This window comes from Xyrauchen texanus, chromosome 2 (genome assembly GCF_025860055.1).
Source record: "Xyrauchen texanus isolate HMW12.3.18 chromosome 2, RBS_HiC_50CHRs, whole genome shotgun sequence".
Taxonomy (NCBI): Eukaryota; Metazoa; Chordata; class Actinopteri; order Cypriniformes; family Catostomidae; genus Xyrauchen; species Xyrauchen texanus.
This window is the reverse complement of record NC_068277.1, coordinates 27,080,069-27,100,198: the sequence shown is the minus strand read 5'-3', so window position 1 is coordinate 27,100,198 and position 20,130 is coordinate 27,080,069. Positions and strand designations below refer to the sequence as shown.

The following is a 20,130-nucleotide window of genomic DNA, read 5'->3' as shown; positions in this document are numbered from 1 at the left end:
ACCGAGTCAGGCTTGTAGGCCTCCTTGCTCGCACATGCTTTTTCAGTTCTGCCCACATATGTTCTATTTTCTCCAATACCTTGTCTTTAGGGGCTTTTCCACTGCACAACTCTACTTGACTGCTCGCTTTTTTGGGGTTTTCCACTGTGGATAGTACCTGGTACCTGACGATCTGCCTATAATCCCACTCACGTTGAGGAGGCACTAAACTGCAGTGGAAATGCAAGATCAGAAAAGTAAAGCGAGTAGAGTTGAGGTGAGTCAAACCGTAACGTGCAGTGGAAAAGTGCCATATGTTGTCATTAAGCCATTTTGCCACAACTTTGGAGGTATGCTTGGGGTCATTGTCTATTAGGAAGACCCATTTGCAACTGAGCTTTAACTTACTGACTGATGTCGTGAGCTGTTGCTTCAATAAAATCCACATAATTTTCCTTCCTCATGATGCCATACTATCTATTATCAATCTATTTTGTGAAGTGCACCAGTCCCTCCAGCAGCAAATCACCCCCACAACATGATGCTGCCACCCCATGCTTCACAGTTGGGATGGTGTTCTTTGGCTTGCAAGCCTCACCCTTTTTTCCTCCAAACATACTGATGGTCATTATGGCCAAACAGTCTAATTTTTGTTTCATCAGAACATAGGAGATGTTTTTTTTTTGTTTTTTTATGGCAGTTTTGGAGCAGTGACTTCTTCCTTGCTGAGCAGCATTTCAGGTTATGTCAATATAGGACTTGTTTTATTCTGGATATAGATACTTGTCTACCTGATTCCTCCAGCATCTTCACAAGGTCATTTGCAGTTGTTCTGGGATTAATTTAGCACTTTTCACACCAAACTAATTAATCTCTAGGAGACAGAATGCATCTTCTTCCTGAGCGGTATGATGGCTGCCTGGTCCCATGGTGTTTATACTTGCATACTATTGTTTGTAACGAGGACCTTCAGGCATTTGGAAATTGCTCCCAATGATGAACCAGACATGTGGAGGTCCAAAAAAAAACATTCTGAGGCCGATTTCTTTTGATTTTCCCATGATGTCAAGCAAAGAGGCACTGAGTTTGAAGGCATGCCTTAAAATATATCCACAGGTACACAGGCTAATTAACTAAAGGCTTGACATAATTTTCTGGAATTGCCCAAGCTGTTTAAAGGCACAGTTAACTTAGTCTTTGTAAACTTCTGACCCACTGGAATTGTGATACAGTCAATTAAAAGTGATACAATCTGTCTGTAAACAATTGTTGAAAAAATTACTTCTGTCATGCACAAAGTAGATGTACTAAATTACTTGCCAAAACTATAGTTTGCTAATATGAAATCTGTGGAGTGGTTAAAAAATATATGTAAACTTCTGACGTCAACTGTATCTATATATCAAATAGCGGGATCTACCAATCGCTGTGGGCGATTTAAAAGAGCATGCTCGTGAAGTGTGACATCATCCATAGCAACAAGGTTAACTCTGCCAATCTCTTATCTAAAGATTTCCTTTGTAAAACATGTTCCAAGCAGTTTTGTGAATAGATTTTAAGCAAAACATCCTAGCTAGGAACGCTTTGGAAATCTCCTTGGAGAACTCCTAGTGGTAAGATAAAAATCTTTGTGAACACAGGCCCAAATCTCTAGGCTTGTTTGGACGAAGTGAGGGGCCTCTTTAATGACCTCTCATAGACTGTACAACATAGGCCTTCCCTATCTAACCCACAGGCCACTGCTATGGTGCATCTGGCAGACTGCTTATGGGCCTGGGGTGCAAGCTAATTGGCCACAGGAAGGCAGAGAGTATCCAATGATGTAGTGCATTTATTCCCAGCTGGATTGGCCCCTACTGCCGGGCTAAAATGTGACTTATAACCACTATGAATTTGGGGTGAAGAGTTAAATAAGGAGACTGGGGGGTCATGGGCTCCTGAGACAACATCCTCTTGACTCTGACCAATTCTATTAGACTTCCTTCCTGCGGCTCCAACTCTTGGAAAGATCTTTATCGAGATTCAATACACAACACACACATATATTAGATAAAGAGAATCTCAAAAACATTTTGTTCATTTTATTTTGTCAAGCTTTGGTATAGATCTTTTTGTCCCATTAACATTCATCTATGGCAAATTTACAGGATCTCATTGAGAATTTAAAACAGATGAAAGTGGGATGAACTGTATGTCAAACAAATTAAATCTATGATATTTCAAACTCCATATTTCAACTTTCACATGAAACTCTCACAAACAACTGATTTTTCCACATGTCCTTCTGAACAGCTCATGTGGTCTTAACCAGGCTCTGTTAACTTTAGCACTGAGGTCATCACCATAATATACAGTACAGAGATACAGCTGGGGAAGCAACAGAAGAACAGGAACAAAAAGGCCTAACAGGCTGAAAAAACATGATCTGTGTTGGAACACAATAGGTTCAATGCTTATCTGAATGAATTTACTGACTGATGTACAAGAAACAATGACTATTGCATTAATTCAAAGTTGTAATGAGAGAGGAATATTAGTGCAATTAACATTAACAGAGTACTAGTTCACAGAAGCCTTCGAATAGTCCATGATTTATTCTCCAAGAAGGCTGCAGATATACAGTTATTCCAGGTGTCTGGTGAAAAAATATGAGACAGTAATGTTTCTTATCTCCAATCTTAATCCAAGCTCCATGCATTAAATTCAGAGCTGACAGTCCTTATCCTTCCATTCCATATATAAATAATATTCAAACAAATTACTTCCCATTGAAAAGCCAACCTGAATTTAGAATGCTGAAGTTCTAGGCGTGGGGAAAAAATTGTTTCAGCGATGCATCGTGATTCATATTCAAACAATTCTGAATCAGTTCTCAAAAGAATCAGAATCGATTCGGAGTTCAGTTTAAACCACGGCAGAGCAGTGGCGCACAAAAGACAGATGGATAAACAAACACGTGTGTTAAGTGCATATAGTAAATTCAAGTGCACAAACCAGTTTGCAGACCAGCTGTATCAAACACATGACCATTTGTGCCCGAATGAAACTACGATCCCGAAATTCTTTCACAAACCCACGCACATAGCAACGGGAGAGTTTATTTGTGATAACAAGCCAACAAACAACATGAAAGATGAGCTCGCACCCATTATTGCACTGATTTGCACACAACGAGGAAAACACAGAAGAAAATAATGATGAGGCAGCGGTTCAGGAGATGTTGGTGATGTTTTTCATTTAAATCTCCCCCCCGATGCCATTCCCTACTCTTGTGCGCTCTCCATTTCATTGCCTTTTGCTTTATTGCTGGTCACTCGCTTGTTAGGACAGTGTGCACACCTGATGATAAAGGTTTGAAATCCATCTTAGCTTTTACGACATGGTCGTGTGATCTAATAGCAGAGCAAACAGATGGAACACTGCATACTACATACGAGATGCTTGATAGATTTCTGAAGCAACAACTGCACTATTTACACTGCTTTACTATCACTTGTGCTGGACCAGCAACTTCCCTTTGTGGTTAAACATTTTTAATGAATAGCGTGGCATAGAAAAATTTTAATTAATAATGATTTTTTTTTTTTTTTTACAATGCTTAAAAATACAAATAATATAATCAGTTGAAGTAACAGTATTCAGTGTGTTTTGATGGAGAACCAATATTTTTTTTCTTGTGCTTTTGAGACATTTTTTTACAAGGTTCTAAAGAAAGAAACTGAAAACTGAGATACTCTTTTAAACTATAGAACCATTTATTTAATCTTGTGGATGTTCCATGTTTTGTTCACAGCTCATACTGAATGTAAAAGGTTTTAACAGTTTGTAATAGAATGTAACAATAAACTGTATCAACCAAAACAACCCCCAAACATAAAACCTTACCATCAGTGGAGTAGATATGTACCGTTAAAGTGAAAAATGTAACCTCCGACCGATGCTGGTCACTGATGCGAACGCAATTACTTTCAGGTTTCAACATGGGAACCAAACCTGGGTCTCTCATGCTGCTGACACAACTTGCTTCTGGTTGTGCTCAAGGGAAGGTAAACACTGGAGCTGAAGCGCTCGAAGCGAGTCGACATAAAGTGGCCGATCCAAGTATACTGAAACTCTCAGAAACAACATGCCGATTTCACATGTGATCATGTTGTACAACTGACTGGCCTCAGCCTATACACTAAGGGCATTTTCAGACCAGTAGCTTGTTTGATTTGTTCTGAAACAGAGGCTAAAATTGTAACAATGTTACATTTTCCTCTTGGTTTGGTTCACTTTCACAAGGCAACATTTCAAAATGGACTAAAATAGTGTCAATGAAAGTCAACCATCCCCTTATTGGTCAGAATGTTTTGTGCTGATCCGGGATTTAGCACATGCATTGATATACTGGTTAAAATGATATCCCTGTAAACATTTGGTCAAGTGTTGTTTAGGTCATGCTTACACTGTGGCTAAAATTTTGCAATAACGTATATATTTTACTGTTTTGGAAGGAAATTGGTACTTTAATTCACCAAAGTGGCATACAATTCTTCACAAAGTATAGTCAGGACATTACCGATGTTAAAAAAAAAACTAAACAAAAAACAGCACAATCACTATTTGAAAAACTAATTATTGATCAAATCTAGATGGGCCCCATTTCCCGCAGACATCACTCCAACACCTTATCCTTGAGTAATCATGATAAATTGCTCATTTGGTTCTAGAAAATCACTTGCCATTATAAACACAGTTGAAAGATATTTGGTTCATTAAATGAAGCTTAACATTGTCTTTGTGTTTGTTTTTGAGTTGCCACAGTATGCAATAGACTGAAAAAAAATAGCTCTCTCTAGAAACTCGACAGTCAATCATTGTTTTGAGGAATGAACACTATACAATGCTTGAAACTGCAGAAAAAAAAAACTGAAGATTTCATGCAACGGTGTACACTACAGTCTTCAAAGCAAAGGACAACTGGCTCTAACAAGTACAGAAGGAGATGTGGAAGGCCAGATGTACAACTAAACAAAAGAATAAGTACACCAGAGTATCTAGTTTGAGAAAAAGATGCCCCACATGTCCTCAGCTAACAGCTTCATTGAATTTGACCTGCTCAACACCAGTTTCATGTACAACAGTAAAGAGAAGACTCAGGGATGCAGGCCTTATGGGAAGAATTGCAAAGAAAAAGCCACTTTTGAAACAGAAAAACAAAAAGAAAATGTTAGAGTGGGCAAAGAAACACAGACATTGGGCAACAGATAATTGGAAATGAGTGATATGGATCTTAACCCCTTTGAGCTTTTGTGGGATCAGCTAGACTGTAAGGTGTGTGAGAATTGCCCGACAAGACAGCCACATCTATGGTAAGTGCTACAGGAAGTGTGGGGTGAAATGTCACCCGAGTGTCTTGACAAACTGACAGCTAGAATGCCAATGATCTGCAAAGCGCTCCCCTTTTTTTCACATTTTTGTTATGTTGCAGCTAAAATGCTTTAAATTCTCAATCTACACTCCATAATGACAAAGCAAAAAAACAGATTTTTGATAACTTTGCAAATGTATTAAAAAGAAAAAACTGAAATATCTCATCTACATAAGTATCAGAACCTTTGCTAAGTAAACTATCAATTTTGCTCAGGTGCATCCCATTTCTCTGGATCATCTTTGAGATGTTTCTACACTTTCAATGGAGTCCACCAGTGGCAAATTCAATTGATTGGATGTGATTTGAAAAGGCACACATCTGTCTATATAAGGCCTCATGGCTGAAAATAACCAAGGCATGAGGTCAAATGAACTGCCTGCAGAGGTCAGAGACAGGATTGTGTCGAGGCACAGATCTGGGGAAGGCTACACATTTTTTTTGGCTGCATTGAAGGTTCCCAAAAGCACAGTGGCCTCCCATAATTCTTAAATGGAAGAAATTTTGAACAACCAGGACTCATCCTAGAGCTGGCCCCCGGCCAAACTGAGCAATGGGTGGAGAAGGGCCTTGGTAAGAGAGGTGACTAAGAACCCGTTGGTCACTCCGGTTGAGCTCCAAAGATCATGTGTGGACATGGGAGAAACTTGCAGAAGGACAACCATAACTGCAACACTTCACCGATCTGGGCTTTATGGCAGAGTGGCCAGACGAAGCCTCTCCTCAGTGCAAGACACATAAAAAAAAGTACCTAAAGAACTCTCAGACTGTGAGAAACAAGATTCTTTGGTCTGGTGAAACAAAGATTGAACTGTTTGGCCTCAATTCCAAGCGTCATATCTGGAGGAAACCAGGCACCGCTCATTACCTGCGCAATACTATCCCAAGCATGGTGGTGGTGCATCATGCTGTGGTGGTGTTTTTCAGCGGCAGAGACTGGGGGACTGGTCAGTGTTGAAGGAAAGCTAAATGCAGCAAAATACAGAGATATCCTTAAATAAAAACTGGTCTAGAGCGGTTCACCTTCCAACAGGACAATGACCCTAAGCCCACAGCCAAGAAAACGCAAAAGTGGCTTAGGGACAAAATTGTGAATGCCCTTGAGTGGCCCTGCCAGAGCCCGGAAATGAACCCAATTGAACATCTCTGGAGAGACCTGAAAATGGCTGTACAATGACGGTCCCCATCCAACCTGACAGACCTTGAAAAGGATCTGAAGAGAAGAATGGCAGAAAATCCCCAAATCCCAGCGTGCAAAGCTGGTCACATCATACCTAAAAAGACTTGAGACTGTAATTTCTGCCAAAGGTGCTTCAACTGAGTTAAGTGTCCGATTACTTATGTCAATGTGATATTTCAGTTTTTCCTTTTAATAAATTTGCAAAGTAATCAAAAAATCTGGTTATTGCTTTGTCATTATGGGGTATGGAGTGTAGAGTAATGTGAATTTGTTTTTTATTTAAAGCATTTTAGCCTAACCATCCGTATTTTTTTCCGTACCCATGTTAACAGGTTAGAGCTTTTACACTGCACGCGGATGCAGTCCGTCGATCCGTTCCAGTTGCGGTGCGTATACAGCAGTGCAGCGATGGTTTACGGACCGAGTCTATTTTTGCTGTGCTGCACCGCACTGAATTAAAGTGGCAGCGCATTGTTCACATTAAAATAGACATAGATTGTCAAGAAACTGTAATAATTTCATCATATATGCATAATTACAGCTAATGTGTTCTACAGTTACTAAATTACAGGGTCAAGAAAAACAAAAAAGTATGATTATAGTCCCAAAAGTTGCAAAATGCCATCATATATGATTTTTTTACCCTAAAAAAAAGACAGAGTGAACACAAATGCATCTCATTCTTCTCCTTCTTAGCAACATATATAGCGTGATAGCTTTTCTTCAACTCGAACTACATGTAAAACAAAGAATCACAATGATTAAAATGAATTTTTATACTGTTTCAATGTCTTAAACCATGTCAAAGTAAACGTTTGGATTTAAAATCAAAATTCCTTACACATTTTTTATTTTGTGGCACACAGAAACTGCGGATCAGTAGCGCACTGCAAACGCAGCATATGTGAAAGCGCTATAGCGCGTGCTGCTTCTGTACCGCATACGCACCGCATAGGCACTGCACACGGAGTATGTGTGAAACGGGCGTAAGGCTGCAACATAACAAAATGTGAAAATAATTAAGGGGTCTAAATACTTTCTGAATGCACTGTATGCAATGTAAAATTTGCATCATGGCTATTTGTATATGTCATTAGTTGCTTTTGCATTGAAAAGTGACTGTTATTACTGTCACAGAGCTGGGCGCGCACTCGCGCACACGCAAACACACCAGATTCTTTTTTATCTGTCAAAAAGTTGCTGAGGCCATCCAACCTACTGCCTCTATCCGAGAGAAGCGATCGTACTAAAATTACCACGGGAATTATAAAATAGCACCTATTTTAAATATCCAATTATATCTAATATAGTCATCAAAAGACTATAAATGCATTTTGATGATGAATTACAGTGAAGTGTTGACCTACAAATTTCTTCTCCAAAGATTCATCAGGTATGTTTATGGTTTTTATAGGGATATCTTTTGATTTGTTGGTCTATTGAGTCGGATTGCATTCTCACCACAAGCAAATCGTTCCAGGGTTTGTTTGCAATCTGACTGATTGTTTTGGTGTGGATACAAGAATGATTGCTGTGTTTGTATATACATAAACAAAACAAACTATGTGGGAAAAAGCACCAGGTTCTGAACCAAATGCTCGAAATGAGTTAGGTGTGAAAACAAACTGCCAAAGATTAATTTATAGGCCTTTAGACCAAAGACAAACAACACATAGTGCAAAGTAAAACTGACTTACAACTCTGACCAATAAACCTACAAAAAGAGCAAATCATGCATTCTTGGATCTACTATCTCTGCAGCTATCAAAGGCTTCAATTCAATTAAAATATTTAGAAAAAGCCTAAAAGTGCCTAAAAAATGTATTATTGATAAAAAAAACTCCCATTTACGCTCACAAACTTTTGAGGCTTCACCAGCACACTTGTACCAATCACACTGAACCACAGTGTATCATAGAAATGCTAATTATGAGCTTAGCAGCCCAAAGCTGCCACTTCCAATTAGGGGCTTCCACAGAAAAATCCTGACCCTCAACCTGACTTCACCAAACTGCTAGAGAATGTGAAATTGTATCTGATGCAAAGGTTTGTTAAGAGGCCACACTTAAGTTCTGCGGTCACACAGACCTCAGAGCTGGCTGTAATTATCACAGTAGGGGTGAGAGGTACCTCAAGAGGGCTGTCAGGCTGTAAGACAATAAGCTCTACTCCGACGACCATAGTTTGGTTTCCAACTGATCTGCTATCAGAAAGGTTGTATTACACATTCAATGATTAATCAATCATTCAAGAGGAACTGATCTCCTGCTGCCAATGAATTCTGTCTGCACATGCCTGAACTGTGTGAAACAGAAATATTTCAGACAGAAGCCTCGTTCCAAATCTATCACAATTGATTAAAGTCCATGAAGGTGGAAGGTAGAGAAAGGGAACCTGAAAGAGAGAGGAGGGTTTAAAGGTGAGCAAACTGTACATAAGGTTTTATGGGATGGGTGTGGACCACTGGAATGCATTTAACAGGTGACAACTGCAAGTAAACTATTAGATAATGTTGCAACATAAAATAGTGTTTTTCTGTGAAAGGTGCAGAGCTCAAAAGGAATAGTTCACCCAAAAAGGAAAATTCTGTCATTTACTCACCCTCATATTGTCCAGTATGACTTTCTGTCTTCCATGGAACACAAAAGGAGATTTTAGATAGAATGACCATTCACCATTTACTTTCATAGTATGAAAAAAAAAAATGCAAACTGAATGGTGACTGATTAACATACTTGCTAACATCTCCATCAAGGGGCTTGGAACAGAATGGTTACATGTAGAACAGGTGAGTAAAGGATGACAACATTTTCATTTTTGGATAAACTATACCTTTAACACTCACAAAAAAAACAGAATGTAGAACAAAACAATCTAACTAATCTACGCATTTTGGCATCGCATTCCATCAAAACAGACAAATGTGGGGAAAGGGTGTGGGTTTTGAAGGTGAGCGTAGACAAAGAAAAGCTTTATGATCAAAAAACAAACATAGGAGCACATACACAAAACCCAATATGAAATCACAACCACTCTCATTCTCTCGCCTTCTCTGTCTGTGTGCAGTCAGCAAGCAGATGGGTTGAGTTGTCTGAAAATGTGAGGTCGCCATAGCAACCACTCACACGGATAGCTCTCTTTTCAATGAAAAGCAACGAAGAAGGAGCAATATTGCTTTGTCCCCTTCCATCTGTCTGGCTAGCTGCCTCAGTGCTTGGTGTGCTACCATCAGTAAAGAGAATTCCTTGAGAAGGAGGGAGGTTCGGTGGCTTACAGAGGTATTTCACAAAGCAGTCCACCATGTGCTGACCACTGCCAGGTTGACAAGAGATGGGGAGGGGAGTCTAGCAGGTCTTACCTTCAGACCAAAACAAGATTTGTAGTTAACTCAAGATGATGCAAAGTCCACTAACACCTGAATATAGTAATATTACAGTTACAAAGATCCTGCTAGACCAAAATCACAAAATGATGTGCAGATTTAGTGTACCAAACAAATGCTATCTCCATGCTGTTCTCTGTTGTCAATTCTGTTCTCCAGTTTTCTGTGCCATTTGGATCTTAAAGGGGTCATGACATGGGTTTTTTTTATTGTATTATTATGTTCCCTTAGGTGCAATTATAGTATTAATATATTTTTTTTTAAGAAAAACTTTTAAAATCTAGTGATTTATGACCTTTTCCCACCCTGTTTCTCATCCTCTGATTCAAACAGTCTGTTTTGGGGGCGTTTTCCATTTAAGACTTCAGTGTTAACGCCCACTGTTATGATTGGCTAACGTCAGTGCCTATGTATCAATTATTGACGCTCCCAGCCAGAACAATATGCAAGTAAACTAAGTAAAAACACTGTGATTATTCATAATGAATGAAATTGCGCTTTAAAAAGTAGTTTAAAGTTTAAAATAGATTACTTACAGTTTAGCGTCGTCGTTGTTCCCAGAATAGTCGGCACGGACTTATCTTTGAGCAACAGTTTTCTGGCAAAGCCAGCATCATATTGAGATTTGTTCTCAAAACAGTCATCCTTAAAATGTACAGAACAAACGCTTAAGTGAACACTGCCGTGACTGGGACGTCCGCAAAAAATAAACTGCATCCATTTTTCCCTGACGTCTGGATCTTTCGGCAGCTTATTCAGAGGTTTTGTTTGACCACAGCCATCGTAATTTTCCTGTGCACAAGTAGTCTCTGTCAGAGCTCGCTGTCCATCGACTGAACACTTGTGAGGCGCACGGCGATACGAAATGAGCGTAGTTGTCTTGCGCTTAAAGCGTAGTTATCTTGTGCTGGAGGCGGTCATATGCAAACGCTGGTACGTCACTTCTAACCGTCACGTCACTTCTAACCATGAATCCAGAACGAGCTGTATTTTGAGATTGATTAAATAAATGATTCGTTTAGAATGGGGAGGACGTCTTAAAATATTAAACTTGCAGGACGTTTTAATGATACAAAGACCTCTTATATACCAAAAGATCAAGGCAAATTTGGTTTCTCATGTCATGACCCTTTTAAGACTCATGGACTTTCTTTGAACAATTCAAAAGTCCTTGGAACTGACAAGCTATATTCAAACTCAATCTGGTTCTGACAGCAGAGCTGATCATTGGTCTTTGCAGCTTGGATGGTAGTGGTTAGGGCACCCACAGAGCCAGGCTCAGTGTGGCCTTGGCTGTTTCTCTTTTTCATGAAGTGATGCAAAGGAGCAACTCAGAGAGAGGAGGAGGAAGCAATCGCTACATCTGTGGACAACCAGAGTGTTCCAGATGTGGGATTTAGAACATTCCTTTAAAAAAACATTTGTTGAAGAAACAAAATATGCAGACAGACACAAGAGAAAGTGAAATATGTGAAACTTTGATCCCAAACTTACAATAAACAGGCCCACCTTATTTTTCCAATTCTCTCCTTACAAAATATTTTAAAAAAATTCAGTGTATGATGTTATTTCAGAAAGCAAAACAATATTCCTGGATAAATATAAATCAGAAGGATAGCATCCTCTGGCAGCTATTAAGGGATTTATCATCAAAGTATATTTCTCGGTGGTCATGGATTTGCTATTGTGAGTGTGGAAAAAGTGAGCTTCACTATGGTTTTATGGAACTTGTGTGACCTCCAATTAACACTATTTTGGTGTGGAGGGAGCCCCTTTTTTTTACCTGTTTTACAACTGGCATTAAAGAGCACAGCCCAGCCTGAAGGAAAACAGATGTCATGTTCTTAAAAGCCCTGTTTCTCTACTGTCATTAGCCATGCAGTTAGTCGAGCAAAATGATACAAAGATATACAGTAGATAGAGAGTGAGAGAATGCGTAGTACTAAAGGCCTCTTTTGCTTCAAAACTAAATAAATTATGTAATTTTTCAGTAAAGCATATATTGCTACAACCACAGCCCATATAAAGTCTACATTTAAACAGACTGCTTGGGGTTCTTGGGTTAAATTTAAGTCTGCAACATCTTTAAAAGTGTCATAAAATATGAATGAATGACTCCGGATTGAAATTAAAGTGAAATTTGATCTGTAAAGTTAATCGTGTTTCTGTGCACTGCTGCCTTATTTACTTCATGAGCATAAAAACAATGTTATGCTATAAAATAAAAACAAATATAATAACAGTAATAAAGAGGATAACAACAATGAAACCTCCATAGACTTTACCTTTTCACTGTCCTAACATTTCTTATTCAAGTAGCTCTTAATAACAACTACGTTTCCAACGACGTGACTCGATGTAAGAAGACATTGTTTATAACAGCAACACGTCGGTTGTAGGGTAAACAGTGTAGCAATTTACGGGTAAACGGCATATTTATTCGGGAAGTTCATCGTTTCCACAACGACGTCTGCGTGCACATTTCTGTCGTGTTGAATGACACTCGACAACGCTGTTCACCTCATTCAAAATAACACATCGATGCTCACGCCCAGACATATTATCGCGTACACTTACCTGAACAATATGTGAGAACATGCAAGAAATTCCTCGGGCGCGTGTCACAGATGCCTAATTTTCCGCTGCAAAAGGCGAGTTCACTCCACCGCGGATGTTCCAGGAGGACTTTTCCCACAGTAGGGAAATCAGTGTGACTGGAGGATGAAAGGGGAGGAATTAACAGAGCGAAGGCGGTGCCTTCCCCGTCAACCGTCACCAAATGTCGAGCCTAAAAGATACAGCTTCCCAAATGCTATTAAGGGCCAAAGCACTTAAAGTGAGGAGACCCTAATGTTTTTCTAAGGATTATTAGGGTCCAAACACTTAAAGTGTGGAGGACCTGTTGTTTTTATAAATATTATTAGGCCCAAGCACTGAAAGTGTGAAGACCCTATTGTTCTTTTTAGGATTATTAGGGCCCAAGCACTGAAAGTGAAGAGGCCCTAATGTTCTACTAAGGATTATTATTAGGGCCCAAGCAATGAAATTTCAGGGGCATACTGATTTTTCTAAAGATTATTAGGGCCCAAGCACTGAAAGTGCAGAGGCCCTAATGTTCTCCTAAGGATTATTATTAGGGTCCAAGCACTGAAAGTGCGGAGGCCCTATTGTTCTTCTAAGGATTATTTATGAAATGATAATGATAATAACTCATTACATTTTGCACACGCATCAGAGTCGTTTCCATTAGGGCAGGCAAAATTTCATATATGGGCATGTAGTGGGGGCTCTGTAGCGCCACCTAGAGGATGTCCATGTTTGGGGGGCATTGCAGCACATCCTTTTTGAGCTACAGTCGCCAAACCTTGTACATATATAGATCTCGTCAAGCCGGACAACTTTTGCGCTGACAGTCATAAGCTCCGCCCAACAGAAGTCAGCCATTTTGGATTGTTTGAAAAAAGCTAGCTCTGGAATTTGAAATACTCCTCCTAGAGGGACATGTTACAGGTACCAAATATAAATTTAAAAGGGATTCTTGATATCTTAAAGAGTGTTGCCATGGCAACACATTAAATGTCATATTCCTTTTTATGTACAGTCAGGTCCATAAATATTGGGACATCGACACAATTCTAATCTTTTTGGCTCTATACACCACCACAATGGATTTGAAATGAAACGAACAAGATGTGCTTTATCTGCAGACTTTCAGCTTTAATTTGAGTATATTTACATCCAAATCAGGTGAACAGTGTAGGAATTACAACAGTTTGTATATGTGCCTCCCACTTTTTAAGGGACCAAAAGTAATGAGACAGATTAACAATCATAAATCAAACTTTCAATTTTTAATACTTGGTTGCAAATCCTTTGCAGTCAATTACAGCCTGAAGTCTGGAATGCATAGACATCACCAGATGCTTTCATCCCTGGTGATGCTCTGCCAGGCCTCTACTGCAACTGTCTTCAGTTCTTGCTTGTTCTTGGGGCATTTTCCCTTCAGTTTTGTCTTCAGCAAGTGAAATGCATGCTCAATCAGATTCATTAAATTTTTTCAAGTGTGCATTTGTAGTTGAAGTCACTAGTAATTGTTTTTAGAGTTATGTAGGATTATTGCTCACCTTTATAGCTTTACTGATTGACTGCCAATTATTTCTTTTTCACAACAGGCCAATTAGAATATAGTTAAGGTCAGAGTGGGATTTTAGTATTTTTACCAAGTATTTCCTAGTTTGTTGTGGATCTTGTCAATGTAAATCCAAATCCAACTTTGCTTAGTATGTTTTCAGATCTTTTCTTTTTTTTTTTAAATATGAATTTACACTATGCTGCATAATGTTTAATTATCTTCCTTTTCTAGACTTAGGTGATTGAGCTCCAAAGCACCTAGGGAATTTGTTTAGGGCAAACCTGAACAGTTGCTCTTCAGCTATAATAAGAAGGCTCTAGCTGAAAATGTATTTTACACAACAGGGAAACTGATGGCATGGTCCATTATTCACAATGGACCAGGCATCTGATGGATAAACAAAGACATTTTCATGATGATGTGTGGCCAGAAACCAAACCTCCCCATATTTAATTTAAATAATAGTCTGGATAAAGACCTTAAAGAAAAACTGACAATGGTAACTAAATACGTTTTACATGACACACTGGGCAATTTTATTCCACTCCAGTATTTTCATTTACTGTCATAGATCATAATTCTTCAAGCCTACATGTTTGTTTTATGGATTTAGGTGGTCAGGTGCAGCACTTCAGAGGAGTTGAGAGCTCTTAAAAACTCCCTGATGGACTGGATTTCTGACTGTGGTGTACCAAACATTTTCACAGCCACAGTGAGTGACCTGTCCAAAATGTATGGACAGTTGGTAACCCACTACATCTACCACTGGTAATCATTTAGGTACATTTACTGCACCTTCCATTTCCAGTGGTGTCCAAAATCGCTGCCACCCCCTAAAACTATACAATACACTATATTGGGTGTCTACTATTTTTAAGAAGTGTTTGAATTGTGAGTGAACACCTGCACAGACTCTGAATCCAAATGATGTCATCAGCATCCGATTTTCGGAAGAAGTGAAGCACTATCCATCTTTATAGTCTATGGTTAAAATAGACTATATAAACAGCTTTCAAGTCATAGAAAAGTCACAGAAATTCATAAGCTAAATAGAGTGGGAACCCTGATGCTGATTCCTGTTGGCAGTTAATTTAAACATTAAGAAATAAACTTTACAAACAGGACAATACGTGATGTATTAATATACCATGAACAAAACCAGTTACAATTTAAGCTATTACTAAAATCTGCATACCAGTAATTATTATTTTTCAAAGCAAGCTACGATTAATACACATTTATGTGTACATATGTGATGAAGTGCACCTACTCGAGTACCATATTTTTGGGAATAGTGATTGAGACAAGAGCCACTTTGGACACAATGGTCTTTTTATAGAAAATGTAAGTACTTATTTTTACTGTATGAAACAGTTGTTGTTGTTTTTAAACAAAGCATTTATATCATATTATCATATTACCATTGTGATAAGCCACCACAAATGAAAACACTTTTAAATGCTATCAAAAGATTATGAGCATGTTTAGTCATACTTTTTTAGAAAATGTTTGCTGTTGAATGTCTATGAAAGCTGGTTTCCACTACAGTTCTAAAAAAAAAAGGAGTTTGAAAGTCATGAGAATGTTTCTCATTATTATGATATACTTATTATGAGATGAGTAATGCATTATTAAGAGACAGTTTCTCGACTGAGTCACATGAAGCCATGTGAGAATCGGACGTGTGAATGGCTAGCTCTGCTTACTTTGCTAGTTTTAATACTTTTTATGACATAAACCGGTGAGATTCGATACACTCTGTTCCATAACTGTTCTAGGAGGACAATATGTCAAAGAATTGAAAATTCTTGTGCTCTGGAATCATTAAAAGACACTTACGTGCTGTAATGGCCACCTAATATTAAATAATGTTCATGACATGAATGTTGATGTGCCTTTAAGATGACTTCTATGGTATACGTTATTGTATGTATGCACACTGTTCTTATGAGAGCACACACGCACAAGTAGAGAGAGATGGCCGCTCCACCGCTGACTGCTGTTACAGTATACTAATGTGTTCATTTCCACTTTGATTTGTAACGTTTATCATAGTGCTTTCTTTTTCCTGTTCATACTCGCTCTTTTACATGTATGTGAAGAGTGTGCTTGTGTGAACCAGCTGTAAAGACTTGTGGGACTACCACTACATTTGACTCTGGTTTTCCTTCTTGCCTTCTGTTTTCAACCTTCAGACTTCAAACCCTCTGACAGACATTACAGTGCTCAAGCTAATGTCCCCAAGCAAGCCGCGGGCATGGGAGTCGATTTGGTCGGAGAGGTGTGGGAAATGCAGCGGGAGATGCAGAACATGTCAGCAATGCTGACGAAGGTCATTGCTGACTTGTAGGATCTTTCTGCAATACGACGATCAATCACCGCCATGAAGGCGAAGTGCACAGATGTGGTTACAAGAGTGGGGGATGTCGAGAAATGGATCGTTTAACTGGAGTCATCGGAGAGGGAATTTAGAGGGAAATATCTGCTGATCCGCTAGCAACCAAGGTGGATTTGGAGCATGTCTAGGAGAAGTTGGAGGACATGGAAAACCCTAGCCGGCGGAATAACATCCATATCGTAGGAGTCCCCGAGGGAGTAGAGGGACAGGATATGTTGAAATTCCTGCATGGGCTCTTTCCGAATCTGCTTGGCATAGCAGAACATAAGTTTTAAATCGAGCAAGCTCAAAAGGTTCTGATCAATTCTGGCCAAATTTCTGAGATCAGCTAATAAAGATATTGTGTTAAGCAAGGCGAGGAGTAAAGGAAGGCTTTCTTGGAAGAACCACACCATTTTCTTATTCCCAGACTTTGCAAACTAGACAAGTGATCGCTTCAAGGAATGCAATAAACTTATACATCAATGGAAGGTCGCTTTTGCACTGATATTCCCGGTCAAATTGAGAATAGATGCCAAGGATGGCCGTAAAACATTCACATGCCCACATAAAGTCAATGGAGTGAGTGAGTCATCTGGTTGTACTCATGTTGTTGCAGAGTGGACCATTGACTATTTGAGGAGCCTGCATGCTTTTTTTGTGCTGGTTCCACCTAGCATCTGCAGTTTATTTTGTAGAGTAACACACCTTCAGGACAGTTTTATGGATGAATCGACATGCTCTTTGTGCATTGTGGCAGCAGGGGCATGGTCAAACGCCCGTCCGGGACAGAAAAGCGGTAAGGGCGCTTACACCTGAGCTAAATTATGTCTAACACCTGTGTCTAATTGTAGTAGCATGAGGAGAGCGGCATAAATAGCAGCAGCAAGAGAGCCTCGAGAGAGAGAACCTGACACCACGAGCAAGAAACGTGTGATGTCATTTGTTATAATTGTTAATTCATATTAAAAGGAAAAACTTTACCTTTGACGCCATTTCCTGTCCCTTCCTTACTGGAAAGTTCCACATTGGTGCCGGAACCCGGGAATAATAGGAAAAAGGAATTTTTTCCAAGCTATGGAGAAGAGTCACCCCACAGAGTCCTCCCAGCTAGCGGAAGTCCTCCAGTCCCGTGCCACACTCCATCAGAGCCACCAACAAACCCTGCTTGAGCTCCGGCAGGACCAGGATCGTCGGTTCTTCGAGATCATGCGGGCTCAAGCAGAGGACCGGCTCGCCATCCGGAGCCTCCTCAGCCAGGGGGCCGCTCCAGCCGCAGCCGCGACCCCGGACACCCGCGCCACACTGCCCCCGCCCGCGTTACAGAAGATGGGGCCGGCAGATGATCCAGAGGCGTTCCTTGATTTGTTCGAACGTACGGCGGAAATTTGGGGTTGGCCGCAAGACCAGTGGGCAGCCCGCCTAGTCCCTCTCTTGTCCGGGGAAGCACAACTCGCGGCGCAACAACTGCCGGCAACAAGCCTCCTGGCCTATGCAGACCTGAGGAAAGCCATCCTGCAATGGGTTGGTCGGAGCCCGGAAGAAAATCGCCAGCTCTTCCTGGCTATGAAACTGGATAAGTCCGACCGCCCGTTTGCGTTCGCCCAGCGGCTCCGTGATGCCTGTCGGAGGTGGCTGCTTGCGGGGGACCACGACGTCGAGGGACTTGTCGATCAGGAGGTACTGGAGCAATTTGTTCAGCGCTTGCCCAGGAGAACGGCGGAGTGGGTCCAGTGCCACCGCCCGACGTCGCTGGAGGAGGCCGTTCCTCTTGCGGAGGACCACGTGGCGGCGATTCCGAGAGCGGATGAGCTCTCTCTCTCTCTCCCCTTCCCCTGTGTCTTCCCCTGTTTTTTCCCCCTCCCCTGTGCCCTCTCGCTCTGCTCTCTCCCCAGGGCCCGTTCCTGCCCCACGCAGGTGTGGAGGATTCCCGAGATCAACTTCCCGGCTGTGGGAGAACCCGCCTACCCCTTCTCCGTCCTTCAGCCGCTCTCCTCCTCAGGTGGGGGCGCCCGCCAGCACGGGAGCGGCCGTGGCGCCTGGGCCGGCCTGCTGGAGGTGCAGAGACCCGGACCACTTCCGGGATCAGTGTCCGCTGATGGAGGTGGGGACGGTGGTGTGGGTCTCCGATGTCCCGCAGGCTGCCCCCGATCGGGCTGGAGTGTACCAGATTCCGGTAAGGATCCAGGGCGGTACATACCAAGCATTGTTGGATACAGGCTGTAACCAGACCACCATCCACCAACGCTTGGTTCAACCCGGGGCTTTGGGCTCAGCTAAACGGGTGAGGGTGAGGTGTGTGCATGGGGATGTTCACAAGTATCCCGTGGTGACTTTGGTGATCAAATTCCGGGAAGACAAACATAGTGTGGAGGCAGCGGTTAGTTCCCGCCTCACCCATCCACTAATCTTGGGTACTGATTGGCCGAATTTTAGAAATTTATTAGAGGGAGTTTGTGCGGATGGGTCCTGCATGAAAGTGAAGAGATGTGTGATGTGTGACGCTTTGGCGAGGGAGCCGGGGCCGTCGCCAAAGCATCACACATCACACATCTCTTCTTCGGCCGAATGACGAGGGAAGGGGCGAGGCTGTCGCCCCTCCTCTCAGGGAATTCCCGGAGGGGGACTTCCCCTTGGAGCAGTCGCGGAATGAATCCCTTAAGCACGCTTTTGACCAAGTGAGAATAATCGATGGTCAACAACTCCGGCCGGGCGTTGCCGTTTCATATCCATATTTTTCGGTTATTAAAGATCGGTTGTACAGAGTGACACAGGACGCTCAAACAAAGGAGGAGGTGACACAATTGTTGATTCCTCGGAGCCACTGGGAAATGGTTTTCCAGGCGGCTCACTATAATCCTATGGCCAGTCACCTAGGGGAAAGGAAGACACTTCTCCGTCTAATAGCCCGTTTCTATTGGCCGGGCATTGCCGGCGATGTCCGCAGGTGGTGTGCGGCGTGCCGCGAATGTCAGCTGGTAAACCCACCGGCCACCCCAAAAGCGCCTTTGTGCCCCCTTCCATTGATCGAGGTTCCCTTCGAGAGAATTGGAATGGACCTCGTTGGGCCATTAGAACGGACGGCACGCGGACATCGCTTTGTGTTAGTCCTGGTAGATTACGCAACGCGATATCCGGAAGCAGTGCCTTTGAGCAACATCTCAGCACGTAGTGTTGCCGGGGCACGCTTCAAGATAATCTCCCGGGTGGGGGTTCCGAAAGAAATCCTCACCGACCAAGGTACTACTTTTATATCACGAACACTTCGCGAACTTTATGAACTCTTGGGCATTAAGTCGATTCGCACTAGCGTGTACCATCATCAGACAGATGGACTGGTGGAACGATTTAATAAAACGCTCAAAAATATGATTCGTAAATTCGTACACGAAGACGCTACGAACTGGGATAAGTGGCTGGACCCCCTGTTATTCGCAGTATGAGAGGTCCCGCAAGCATCCACAGGGTTTTCCCCATTTGAGCTGCTGTACGGGCGATGCCCACGCGGGGTCCTCGACGTCATCCATGAAGCTTGGGAGGAGGGACCTTCTAGTAGTAAAAATGAAATTCAATACTTTCTTGATCTTCGAGCAAAGCTCCACACACTGGGGCAATTAACACAGGAGAATTTGCTCCAGGCTCAAGAACGCCAACGCTGGCTGTATGA

At 41.5% G+C, this 20,130-nt stretch overlaps 1 protein-coding gene across 1 annotated transcript in view; it reads right to left on the bottom strand.

The window, feature by feature from the left end:
* The window catches only part of LOC127656993 (coiled-coil domain-containing protein 102A), a 117,976-nt gene extending 105,312 nt beyond the window's left edge, over positions 1-12,664 (bottom strand). The window contains exon 1 of the mRNA XM_052145608.1: positions 12,532-12,664. The gene's annotated coding sequence lies outside the window, so the exon portion shown is untranslated. The remainder of the gene's footprint in view (positions 1-12,531) is intronic.
* Positions 12,665-20,130: the final 7,466 nt, after the last annotated feature.